The sequence below is a fragment of the Panulirus ornatus genome, chromosome 68, assembly GCF_036320965.1.
Source record: "Panulirus ornatus isolate Po-2019 chromosome 68, ASM3632096v1, whole genome shotgun sequence".
Taxonomy (NCBI): domain Eukaryota; kingdom Metazoa; phylum Arthropoda; class Malacostraca; order Decapoda; family Palinuridae; genus Panulirus; species Panulirus ornatus.
Window position 1 is genome coordinate 6,550,327 of NC_092291.1, and position 12,500 is coordinate 6,562,826.

The 12,500-nt window shown below is 45.7% G+C and overlaps 1 long non-coding RNA gene across 1 annotated transcript in view; it reads right to left on the reverse strand.

The window, feature by feature from the left end:
* LOC139747437 (uncharacterized) overlaps positions 1 to 6,243 on the reverse strand; it is a 57,117-nt gene extending 50,874 nt beyond the window's left edge. Inside the window, exon 1 of the long non-coding RNA XR_011712391.1 lies at positions 6,010 to 6,243. This is a non-coding gene — a long non-coding RNA (uncharacterized lncRNA). The remainder of the gene's footprint in view (positions 1 to 6,009) is intronic.
* Positions 6,244 to 12,500: the final 6,257 nt, after the last annotated feature.

Below are 12,500 nucleotides of genomic sequence, written 5' to 3' on the forward strand. Positions count from 1 at the left end.
TACTAAACGTGGAATTTGGATTACGAAAAATGATTTTGATATTAAAACATTAAGAGACAATCTGCCTTTAATGTGTACCAGAGAATTCCTCCAGTCATGTCATCTAATGAGGAGCAGTTTTTGGAAGGCAAGGGTTCACCTGCTATAATTGCCATCATTACATAAATTTGGAATTTCTTTTATGCTAAATGTGGGATTTATATCACTCGGCGGATTACTTCAGCGGAGGGAATTGTACAGTACAAAATGGATTTACAAGATGGATTTACAGTATGGAAGGATTTGTATTATACGAAAGAATTATGATAAAGTTATCTTATCTATAGCAGCGATTCATGTTATACAAAGGACACTTTATAAAGATGATTTATGACAAACAAATCTATAATCTGGGTTGAATCTGTGAAACAGGCGGTTTAACGCAATCCAGGTGATTTAAACAAAGAGAGGATTTACGCTGTGATGAGATCTAGAAAACAAAATGGATTTATATTTCATATATTACCAACATACGCGTGAATGGATGCCATGCACTGGGTCTATACAACTGCAGATTTATATATAATGATGTCAGTGACGCATTACTGTGGGCGACACTTCCTCATGAATCACTTATCACTCAGTAAATCTCTCAATGAATCCCTCTTAATCTTGTTAACATTTGTAAGACATTTTCTTTTTTATAAACAATAATGACAATCTTAACTTGAGTGACGTTGATAAGTTGGACATAATGTTAATTGCTCTCGTGAGCCGTCAGGCGGTGTTCCACTTCCTGTGACCCGAACCTCCAGCACGCATTCGGCTGTTGCTTCCTGTAGTCTGACGATCAACTACACGAGGATTAACCATTATCATACTTCCCCCTTCCCACACTCAGTAAGGTCGTGGAATTCCCTTACGTGTTATGTCTCTCCCTCTTCCTATAACCTTCTCACCTTTAAAACTCGAGCGTACAAACACATGACACGTCATGGCTGTCACCTTACATCCCAAGTGGCCATGACTAGGGCATGCCTTTGTCCATGTTCAGACATCGTCTGTAATGGAAACAGATGCCTTCTCTGCAACAGTGAGTCATACTACAATCTCCTTTGGACAATATATATATATATATATATATATATATATATATATATATATATATATATATATATATATATATATAATTTATCTCTCATGAATCGTGCAAAAAAAAAGAAAAAAACTCCGTTCCTCCAGACACAGGGCGCGTAAAGTGACACGAAAAACCCGCAGACGTCTACAAAATTCTCGACAAAAATCAGTGTGAAGCGTTGTTAGCCAAACCTTCATCTAGAACTTTTTTTTATGTGACGTTAATGATATACAAACCACAGGTGTGTGTGTGTGTGTGTGTGTGTGTGTGTGTGTGTGTACTGTTCTCCAGAACCCGTCAGGAGGTGCTGTTTCTGTTGGCGTGGCGGGGCGGGGCGGGGCGGGGCGGGGACCTCGCCGACCCTCTTAACACAGACACGCGCCCTGGGGCACGCCTCCCCCACCGGCTCCCACCCAGAACAAACTCCTAAAGCTGAGTCAAGTTCAGGGTCTAAAGCTTTGATCTCTACAAAATAAACTTAGCGTCAGTTTTTTGTTACGTTAACGGGGAGAAATTTTGGTGTAAAAATGTTGGAAATGATGCCACAATGTTCCAGAAGCGGTAGATGATGTAGCAATATTCTCTTACTTAATCAACGTAAAGTATTTAAGAATTTCCTATGACTCAATTATAATAATTTTTCTGACGAGTTTTATGCAAATTCATGTTCGAAGAAAACCTGCCTTTGTTTTGTTAATATTTTCTGCAATGACGTCATCATATTACCTGCTTCTGGGGATACAAGTAGAGTCAGCCACATGGATCTGGACCCAGGGCATCATGGGTCACGTGCTGTGAGGCATCATGACCCACACAACTCGTGCCACATTTCATCAACAGCTGCAGGATGGTGTGAGAGCAGTGAGAGCGTGCACATGTAGTCTGCTCCAGGACCAGACTCTTTAAAACTTTGTACTTTTAAAGAATTGCAAAATATAATCAAGACGAGCACTTAACATCCACTGAGAAAAGAACCTGAACTCACATAATCCCAGAGAGTTTGAAGCTGACTCACATCGCTACACCTCACAAAGGAGGAAGCAAAGGAACGTGTGACGCTGACCTCACCTCATTAACGTGTTGGTGATTGTGCACAGATCCTTCATGACCCACACTGGCAAGACACACGCCCGAACTACTGGGAACGACTGCGAACACTGACGTTGTGTTCACTGGAGGCAGACGTAGGATGTATATCATAAATGTTTTTGGATAATTCTAAAAGCCATGGTTCCCAACTTGCACTTAGGGTTAGTTCCCTATTGCACGACAAGCAGAGAAAACTCAACAGAACACTACCAGTGAAATCAGAACTTACAATGAGCACATTAAGAGGAAACGCTAAACATCCGGGAACTATGAGTGTTCAACACAGTTCCTGCAGTCATCAGAAACACTCTGGGACACATACAGTACAGACATTAAGAAGGCTCTACATAAGGATTTACAAAGTGCAGCGGACCAGCCAGGCTGTGGTGGTTGCATGGAATTGCGGGCTGCAGCCTCGGACAGTCTGCTTGACCAACGGACCACCACAACAGCTTCAACTCACTACGATCCCTGGGGAGGAAGAGGGCCTCTGATATCGAGGTAAGGTCAGGTACGCGGACGTCCGCAAGTTGGTGTGTTTCAGCCCCGTGACTAACAGGCCTTGAGACTTAGCTCAAGTCAAAGGCCATACCATCAAACTCAAACGTCGTACTGTTACTGTCTAGAGTCGAACAGTCGTGGTCAAGGGTCGTACCGTCATGCTAAAGAGATTAAATGCTTCCGATAACTTGCTATCCGTACAAGGTGCTTAACACTGCATCACCTGCACACAGGCACACAGGCTAATTACCAACACTAACTACCCTTCTTGAAGGTAATTGAATTCCTGAGTAATGAAAATGGAAGGTTGTTACATGGAACAATTTGAAGCAGACGTAATTGCTAGTGTTGAAAATGAACTAGTCATACTAACCTACCCTGGCTCTCTAACTTGTAAGGCCAACTTTACCTAGCACTAACTAACAGCTTGAAGTCATCGGTAATTAGTGTGATATCATACTAGGGAGAAGTGTGTCGTCACGGTGAAAAGTGCGCCATTATAAGTTATAGCCTGACGTGGTTCTAGGATGTAGAGGTTGGGTTGCCTTGCAAGGCCTGAGTTTGTGTGGTAGTCTCCCTGGAGTGGGAAACAGGGGGTGGGTTGTCCTGCAGGGTGTGGTAGTCTCCCAGCAGTACACTTGAACCACTCAAGCAGAGGAGGACCCGCCGTGTGGTACGTAATACCAAGGGACCCAGCCAGGCCTCTCAGCTTTCTGGAGAGTCACTCGCTCCTCATTAATGTCGTCGTCAGTTCCACTAACCCCATCACCGTCCTCAGGCCCGGTACTTCTACCAGTCATCAGTTCCAGGACCTCCTCCACTGACCACAGTGGGATAGTTCTCATCCCAGGTACCAGTACAAATGAACCTAGTGAGGTCGTCCACTGGTTCAATGTCTAGTTTTGCTACGCTTCTGCTCAGCATGTTCCTTGCCTGGGTGACCGACCCCTGTTACCCAAGCACCATTAAAAGTATCGTCCTGGCTTACTGATTTAGCCCTGATGCCTCGCCCTGGCTTAACTCTGATGCCTTGTCCTGGCTTACTGGCTTAGCCACGACGCCTCCTTTTTCTGCATGTAAGCTCTCCTCTGGCTTACTACCTCTGCCTCCATCATCTCCAAGACCCAGCAGCATCTTGTACCTTCCCCTCGTGTGTAAAACTTGCTTAACTTCTAAATTCATTTTTCTTTCTTATCGTTCCTAATTATCTTTTATTTTTTTTTCAAGTTCTCTTACAGTGAGAACGAAACCCCTGACGTCTCTTACAGGATGTTTCATGATTTTTTCCACGAGCATATGATGAAGTTGTTCATACTAATCTGGGATGATTTCTTGGCTCCAAGGATGAGCATATCCCTGTTTAACTAACACTGTCATGAGGGGGAATCCCTCTACTCCCGACACTTGTTGTACAGTGGAATGAACGACTCACAACAACTGTCCTTTAGGGATTGATGTTGTGATCACCTGTTCCAATGATGGTACCACTCCCACCACCTGTTCTCCCATATCAACTCCCAACAACAGTCTTTCAGCTGCTCATAACTGAGTCCCTTTGACACGCATTGTGATGTTCCTCCCACACTCTCTGCCCTGCAGAACACCACATACCTATCTACACCACGCCTCTCCTGAACGCCACGTCCCTCCTGAACACCACGCCCCTTATGTACAGCACGTTGCCCCTCCTGAACACCAAGGACATTGGTGTCACACCCTCACCCTTGATCCTCCTCCTCTGTACACCCGTAGCGGACCCCCCCCCCCCCTCACGCTATCCTAACTACCCAGGCAAACATCAAACAAAAATAATATTTTTATATTTCGGAATTTCTCTCCGTGTTTTGCCTACGTTGGGACAAAGAGCAGCGAGCTCATTCCTGGGCTCCAGCCACTTCCCCGAGTGCTCACCAAACACTGGCACAATATTTACACAAAGTCTTGCTTTACACTCGCTTAACAAAGAAAGAAAGACAATCTTTATTTTTACAGTCCTACTGTAACCCGGGTTCCAGCACATGAAGGCCTGGTTGATGACGCCTGCTGCAGGACACGGTGGTCGCTACCATCACACACAACGTGGTTCCTCCCATACCATGATGTCCAGGTACATCATCTACCATAGTTCCTGCTATACCTTGTTGTCTGGGAGCATCACCTACCACACCTCCTACCACAACATACCCTCAGGAGTCATTACTCTATATGGTCCCTACCACACTATACACTTCAGGAACTTCACCTGCCATTAGTACCGCCTCCTGGCACCCTCACATTGACCTCCATCCATTACGTTACCATCATCACCATTAACCCATTATCCTTAGCTGGAAGCGAGCCCCGGTAACCCAGGTATGTCCTCGTTAATTATCAAACTGGTAGATCACCTCATACTTCTTACCCATCGACACACACACACACACACACACACACACACACACACACACACACACACACACACACACACACAAGCGCGGCTTCACCACTTTATGTATACATGTCCGTCCCTAGTATGAAGCTTGTAAGGTCATCCTTTTCTAAAGTGTTCGGATAAACGAATAAATGTCCGGATTATGAGGGCCGTATGTTAAGCACTCGTGTTTCTTCCGCAGTTTCCTTCACGTCCTCGTGTCTCGCTACACATTGCGTGACACTGAGGTTATACCTCATAATTTCTCGCTAAACCATCACAAGGAACTTTCTGTGTATAGCAGCTGCAGCTTTGATGGTGGGGATGAATACTGGAGCAAGTAGGCCTATGTGTTGATGCTGACATAAGGGGAACCGTAAAGTATAGTTATTCAAAGATCAATTTTGATAGTTATATCGTTAACTATTTTGAACAGTTACACGTAGAGTTTTGTTTACGTTGACCACATATTCTCAGAGGAAGTATAAAGCATCAAGAAAATTAGCGAACTTTAAATGTCCAGCAGGGAAACGGATTATTTCCAAATGAAATAGATATTGTGAATACAAAAAGAGGAAGTCTGCACAAGTGGTATGCTACATCTGTAAACACATCTAATCAACATACATAAATATTTATCAGAAAATGTAAGAAAATTAGTAAAGAAATCAAGTTCACCCATCACAAGAATGCGCACAACATACCAGGATTACAGTGATGCGTACTCATGAAAAATCACCTGTAAACAACACAAACTGATGTGAAAAACAGATATATTCTTTTCCGTCTGTCCTCACCCGTACAGTGACCAGCACTGCACTGTGCAGATCCTTGTAACATCATATACTTTATCAATCTATATCATAAATCTTGTATTTATATTATTTCATACCGTAAACAATTTATGATTGACGAGCTGGTCTCTGAGACCTCCTGTCAGAAACGTTGTCCTCGGGAGTCCTCCTGTAGCAGATGGTGTCGTAGGAAAGCCTCACCCGCAGCAGCCTGGGTTTTAGATCAGTCTTGGGCGACGTAGTTCACACCAACACACACGGAGGAGAAAGTGGCAAAGATAAGCAGGAGGTAAGTGACCAGCGGCGTGTCTGTCTGTCCTCCCCCGCACATATCTTACTGGACACTGACGCCTGTTGGTATCAACATGGTAATGGGCCTAACTAGTTACAGTTGCACGTTGCCAGATATTATTGATGCCTTAAACTTACTCTCTTTTTACCTAACAAATGACTAAACATATCCGCTGGATAACACAAACTAAAACAGCGATAAAGACACTTAATTCAGAAGATATCCATGAAGCCTTCAGCACACCGCTAGTAATGGATAGTTGGCTAATTAGGCTGTGCGCCCATCAACTGCCATGTCATAAAAGCCTTTATATCATAAGATCTTTAATACCTGACTATTTTCTACAGGTGTTCAAGATTATTCTGACCATCCACGCTCACTGCACGTATGGCCTTCCAGGGAATACTGTAGAGGCTGGATAATGAAATCGAGTTAACCCCCATCAAGTAATCCTCTGACAGTTCGCCGCTTCTCCACACTTGCCTTATATATGGTTCTCTTGAATTACACTTCAGGAACTGATTCCCAGACTTGAGTCACAAGTTGAAGTGTTTATGGTATAAAATTCAAGGTAAAAACTTGTTTAGTGATGTTATAAATAAGGAGGTTTATGGCAACAAGTTCTCTGGAAAATATTGTTATCGTGGTTATATGCAGTCCACTGTTGGAACTCGTGTGACGTCATGAATGACGCCGTTACATGTGTGTTGGGAAGGTCAGACGTATGTTGTTACGGTCACGGAGATAACAGGTCATCCCATGTCAAAGTAACAGAACCGTAACTGGATGATAAACTGATATAAAAGGCTACAAGTCCTTGACTAACAGGTTGAGACAGGTCCTAGTCATGATCCCATCAACACAGGTCAGGGACCTGGCTGCCTGTGAGCACCATCTGATCTCTTGAGTGCAAGTCTTCATCCTCCTGAGTGCGTCGAGACCATGAGTGCATCAAATTAATCCTTTCTGAGCAAGTTACCGACTTGAAGTATTGTATCTTGACCATTTCAGTATTATGGTTGATGCAGTTTCACGGCTGGGGTCAGAGGTTAAGAGAACCCTCTGATGCAGGTTGACCCATAGCCAGGTCACTGCTATGGTCCAGGTCAAATATAGAAGGGCAACTGTTGGGGTAATTCTACTCCCAAGTTGTGTAAGTCATCCACTCGAACACATCATTATTATAGAATGCCAGGGTTCGAGTCCCTGGTTCTGCCTTAACACGTCACCGTCAACACGACCCACGAGGATGGACGGCCTTCATAAATCAATCATTCAGGAGAAACAACGTGACGGTAGCCGGAAGTTGTGAGACGTGACGCGTGACGGAGGTCTCCCTGGAGCCTGGAGCCGTCACTTGGCTGCCAGAGTGAACCAGTGATACTGGGAACCTCTGGATGATTGTTGTTATAATGACAGTGTTCCAGAGCAGCACCTCAACGTACGCTCTATTTAGATATGTGATATAAGATAAGCTTCTGTGCTACAGATCGAGTGAGATAACAAGTTCACAAGTCTCTACAAGGAAGATACATTAATGATTGAGATAACAGCCAGTCAAGAGTGTGTGTCTGTTTGTGGTGGACAGGGAGGTAATGGTCATAATAACTCTTGTCTCGTGACTCCAGCGACCCCACGTTGACCCAGGCAAAGGGACCCAGAGATAACATCACCCAGGAACTGGAATCCGGCAGTGGTTGCTGGAAGTGAGTGGGTCGTCGACCAGGTCATGATGACCCCCACTCCAGGGCCAAGATGGCTTTCAGCTCCCCGTGCCTCACATAGCTACACTTCTCTGAACATTGACACAGGTGAAGACGACCTGCAGGCTATGCTGACCCACGACTGCCACCTCAAGTCTGGAATATCAAGTTCAAAATAACTGTTATATGACATGTAACCGCGGGAAGTGCTCACGAGTTGGGCTGAGAAGTGAATGTTTGGGGCCAGTAGGCTGGTGGTCAGCTGACAACTACGTGAGCCGCTGCTGTCACGTTGGCAGAGGTTCTGTGTCATGGTAGCGGATGTTCTGTGTCACAGTGGCACAGATTCTCTTTAGTCAGTCATTTCAGCCATACAGTATTTTCCCTCACCGACGTTCCCTGATGCTCGCCTTCACCTGTTGTGTACCGTGTTTGCTGTGGGCACTACGGAGGCTGTGTCTGACCTGACTAGGTCAACAATACAGAGGTCACAGCACAAGGAGGTGACGATGAAAACCCTTCAAATTTCTAAACCAATCTGAGGATGTCAACAGTGAACATTTCTTCAAAGAATGGAAAGATAGAAACACCGGAGGCGGCCACAGGATGAATGTAAGCAAGAAGCATTTAATAAAAGATTTGTTATAGTTTTTATAGTGAAAGATCAATAACATAAAGCGAGTATGGAAGGTGTGACTGGCGACACCATACACGAGCAAGCTTTAAAAGATTAAAAGGAAATGTTCAGGAGACGTGGCCCCACGGGTAACTCCTTCGCCCTACAGAACGAATAAGTAATTACAAACTGATAATCACAAAAACACAGATAGAGATTATCGGATTAAAATCTACAACCAGATACACAGAAAAAGAAACATACACAACCACACAGACAAACAAATTCACAAACACACACCGAGCGAAAGACACACAAACACGAAGTCCAGCAATTTCAGATATTAGTTTAAATGAAAATTCTCTATTTTATGTTTCAGATTATCAGAATCCGGCCGTTATTCACATGTTATGACACTAATTCAAGAAAACCCTAATTTTGTCGACTTCCAACGGTTGCAATCACGTATATGTTCCTGGCCTCCAGATTAAACTCATTCTGAACCCTGACAGGAAGGTTGGCCCCAGGAGGTATGTTGTCTAGCTTACCAATTAAGAGGGACCTGTATGGGAATTACAGAGAACATATACGAAAGGGAACACTGGGAGACACAGAGAGCCAATATGAGCAGCAACAATACGTGCACTATAAATAGAACACACACACACACACACACACACACACACACACACACACACACACACACACACACAAACAAGTCAGTTCGAAATAATTTATAGCATTTACAAAGGCTGTATTGTATGTCTCCTGCAGGATATTGAGGACGTTCCTTGCCACGTAATATTCCAGGGACGCTTTGGCCCAGACCCATCATATATAGGGCTCTAGAACTCATTAGGATCCTGCTCTATGGTAAAAGGAAATCCTTTAAGTTAGAATTGGATCTCATGGCAAAAATTACTTCTTGAATGGACCAGTCGAACAATGCGGCGCACCAGAATAGCTTTGCCGGTGAAGGAACCCCCACACAGACACTGAGGGAGAGAACCTACTCCTTGAATACAAGTCTAGTCTGTATATAGACTGTCAGTAGAGTCTGATATCCTCCAGCAGGCCGGTCAGACCTTCATGCTCGAGGATTACCATGAGCCTCAACTCGAGTACAACTCTATTAAGGTGTCCTAACCAGGAGGTGTTATGGTCTCAAGAATTAATTTCCACCCGAGGTACGAAGACGATATCTCCATTGATCCCGCGTCGCGTGGCCCGTAACATGGTCCGTCGCTGTTTGCAAATTACATTTTAAGAGATGTAATTTCTCAACGTAAATTCCCTGAGCGGACGGTAACGGGCGATAGAGGAGCGGTGCTAAGTTACCTTGATAAGAGGATTGGGTAGACCCGCCGCCGGGAGGCCCGTGGTGCGCTGACCACCATGACCACACCAGCTCACTTGATTATAAATATCTTATAGATTTGCTTGGACTGTGTCACTCCCCGCCTTCCTCTGCCTCCTGACTGTGTCACTCCCCGCCTTCCTCTGCCTCCTGACTGTGTCACTCCCCGCCTTCCTCTGCCTCCTGACTGTGTCACTCCCTGCCTTCCTCTGCCTCCTGACTGTGTCACTCCCCGCCTTCCTCTGCCTCCTGACTGTGTCACTCCCTGCCTTCCTCTGCCTCCTGACTGTGTCACTCCCTGCCTTCCTCTGCCTCCTGACTGTGTCACTCACCGCCTTCCTCTGCCTCCTGACTGTGTCACTCCCTGCCTTCCTCTGCCTCCTGACTGTGTCACTCCCCGCCTTCCTCTGCCTCCTGACTGTGTCTCTCCCTGCCGTCCTCTGCCTCCTGACGAGAGACAATTCGATCATCTCTATAGTCAACAAGTGTTCTAGATACCTGGTGATACGTGCCGACAGGTGACCTGAACTGAGAAGACAAGAAACAAATCATAACATGATATCAACATCAGGTTTACCCCAGCTCCCTGGCTCCCTGGCTCCCTGGCTTACCCTGGGTCCCTGGCTCCCTGACTCCCTGGCTTACCCTGGGTCCCTAGCTTACCCCGGTTCCCTGGCTCGGCAGGTCAGTAACCCACGTCCGCCTCTCTGGTCGGCAAATAGCAAAGGAACAACCTCAACTCAAACACCATTACCACAATTGCTTTTCCCGACGACATGAGAGTGTGCGTCTGCACGCAGTCACCTGTGAGACCTGTGTCATGCACGTGCGTGGCCTGCGTCATGCACGTGTGTGGCCTGCGTCATTCACGTGTGTGGCCTGCGTCATGCACGTGTGTGGTCAGCGTCATGCAGGTTTGTACACTTATCTAGGCAGTACCAGACATACACAATGACACGCAGACACTGCTAGACATATACGCAGACACAGTGCTAGACATACAGACAGACACTTAGACAGTCATATATACAGACAAACAAACACATTTACTGCCACACAGACAAACAGACATCATAATTATAAGCCTTTCCCCCTCCCCCCTTCTCTAGAGCGAAAGTAATTAAACAGACGACCATCACATTACAGTTAACTTAACGAAACAGGAAGCAACAATATTATGGAGTGTACCTGTTGGGCTGGTCACCAGCTGGTGTACCTGTTGGGCTGGTCACCAGCTGGTGTACCTGACGGGATGGTCACCAGCTGGTGTAATTGTTGGGGATCGTCATCAGCTGGGCCACCTGGTAGGACGGTCACCAGCTGGGCCACCTGGTAGGACGGTCACTGGGTACATCGTAAGAACACCTGCCGTGAATAACAGGTGGCAGTACAAAAGAGGATGTAGCTACGCGTCTGTACGTCAGGAGCTGGCGCGCGCCTGCTGCCGCTCGTCGTACCTAAACTGTCGTGAGGCAGTTAAGTGTGCTCCGTGCGTGTGTGTGTGGGAAGAGGAGGGATGCAAGCGAGCGATATACAATGAGTTAATCAACATAAAAGAAAATGATAATGGTGAGGTGTTTGTGACGTGATAGTGAGTGATTCCTCATCTTCAGGGACACTTTAAGCTTGATAAAGCTGATGCATTACGCTTACTGTGTTAAGCATGATGAAGCTGATGCATTAAGCTTGTGGTCGTTATCTTACGCTTCATTAAACCTATACTTTAAGCTTGTGGAAGGACAGACGACATGGCATGTGGACCCGTCAATACGACATGGGCCAGGTGGTCCCAGGAGGCTCCGAATGAGGACACACACACACACACACACACACACACATACACATAAAACCACAACAGTTTGATATCATTACCTATCCTACAGCACGAAGTGTGGCTTGTACCAACCATTGCTTTCTTGGCTTAAACTTTGTGTCTGGCAACCTAGAGAACCCAAGACGTTGACTTTAAGCTCTCGACCTAGTCAGCCATGACTTAATCATCAAGAAAGCCATCAACGTTAGAGTGTGGAGGTCTCATCCCATGACTTGCAGACAGTCAGTAAGTGTCGTCAGGCTAATGGTTTCGTGGGGCCGTCTCCAACTTCGAATCCCTCACATGTGACATTCCACAGGGCACAAAGATGGGACTCCTTGTACTTCCATATCTTCAAAAACAATGCCTTGATAGATGCAACTTAACAACAGAAGCAGTTGACGACTCCACCTTTGGTGTCAGCGTTAACAAAAGTTCTGCCGATTACAGGGTCCTCCACAACACTTAATAGCCTCCAGAGCTGGACCACCGCAAACCAACGATACCATCTGCTCATGCAAGAATATTCAGTCCCGCTACGAACCACGTCCCATCCAATAATGTTTCACGAGATGCCACTTTCTTCTCGTCAAACTGAGCGACAAACTAAGTTGGAGGGATGACGTCAGCGCCATCAGCAAATCTTCCAGTCTTTGTCTCTACATTTTTCGTCGAGTCGACATTTGGACTCCCTGCACCTGCATGACTTTCATTCTTCCCATACTTGCCTGCGCCTCCCCGCTTTGTCTCCCTCCTTATTCAAGAAACAACAGCAACTACTGGGAAAGATGTAGAGGAGAGCACACAA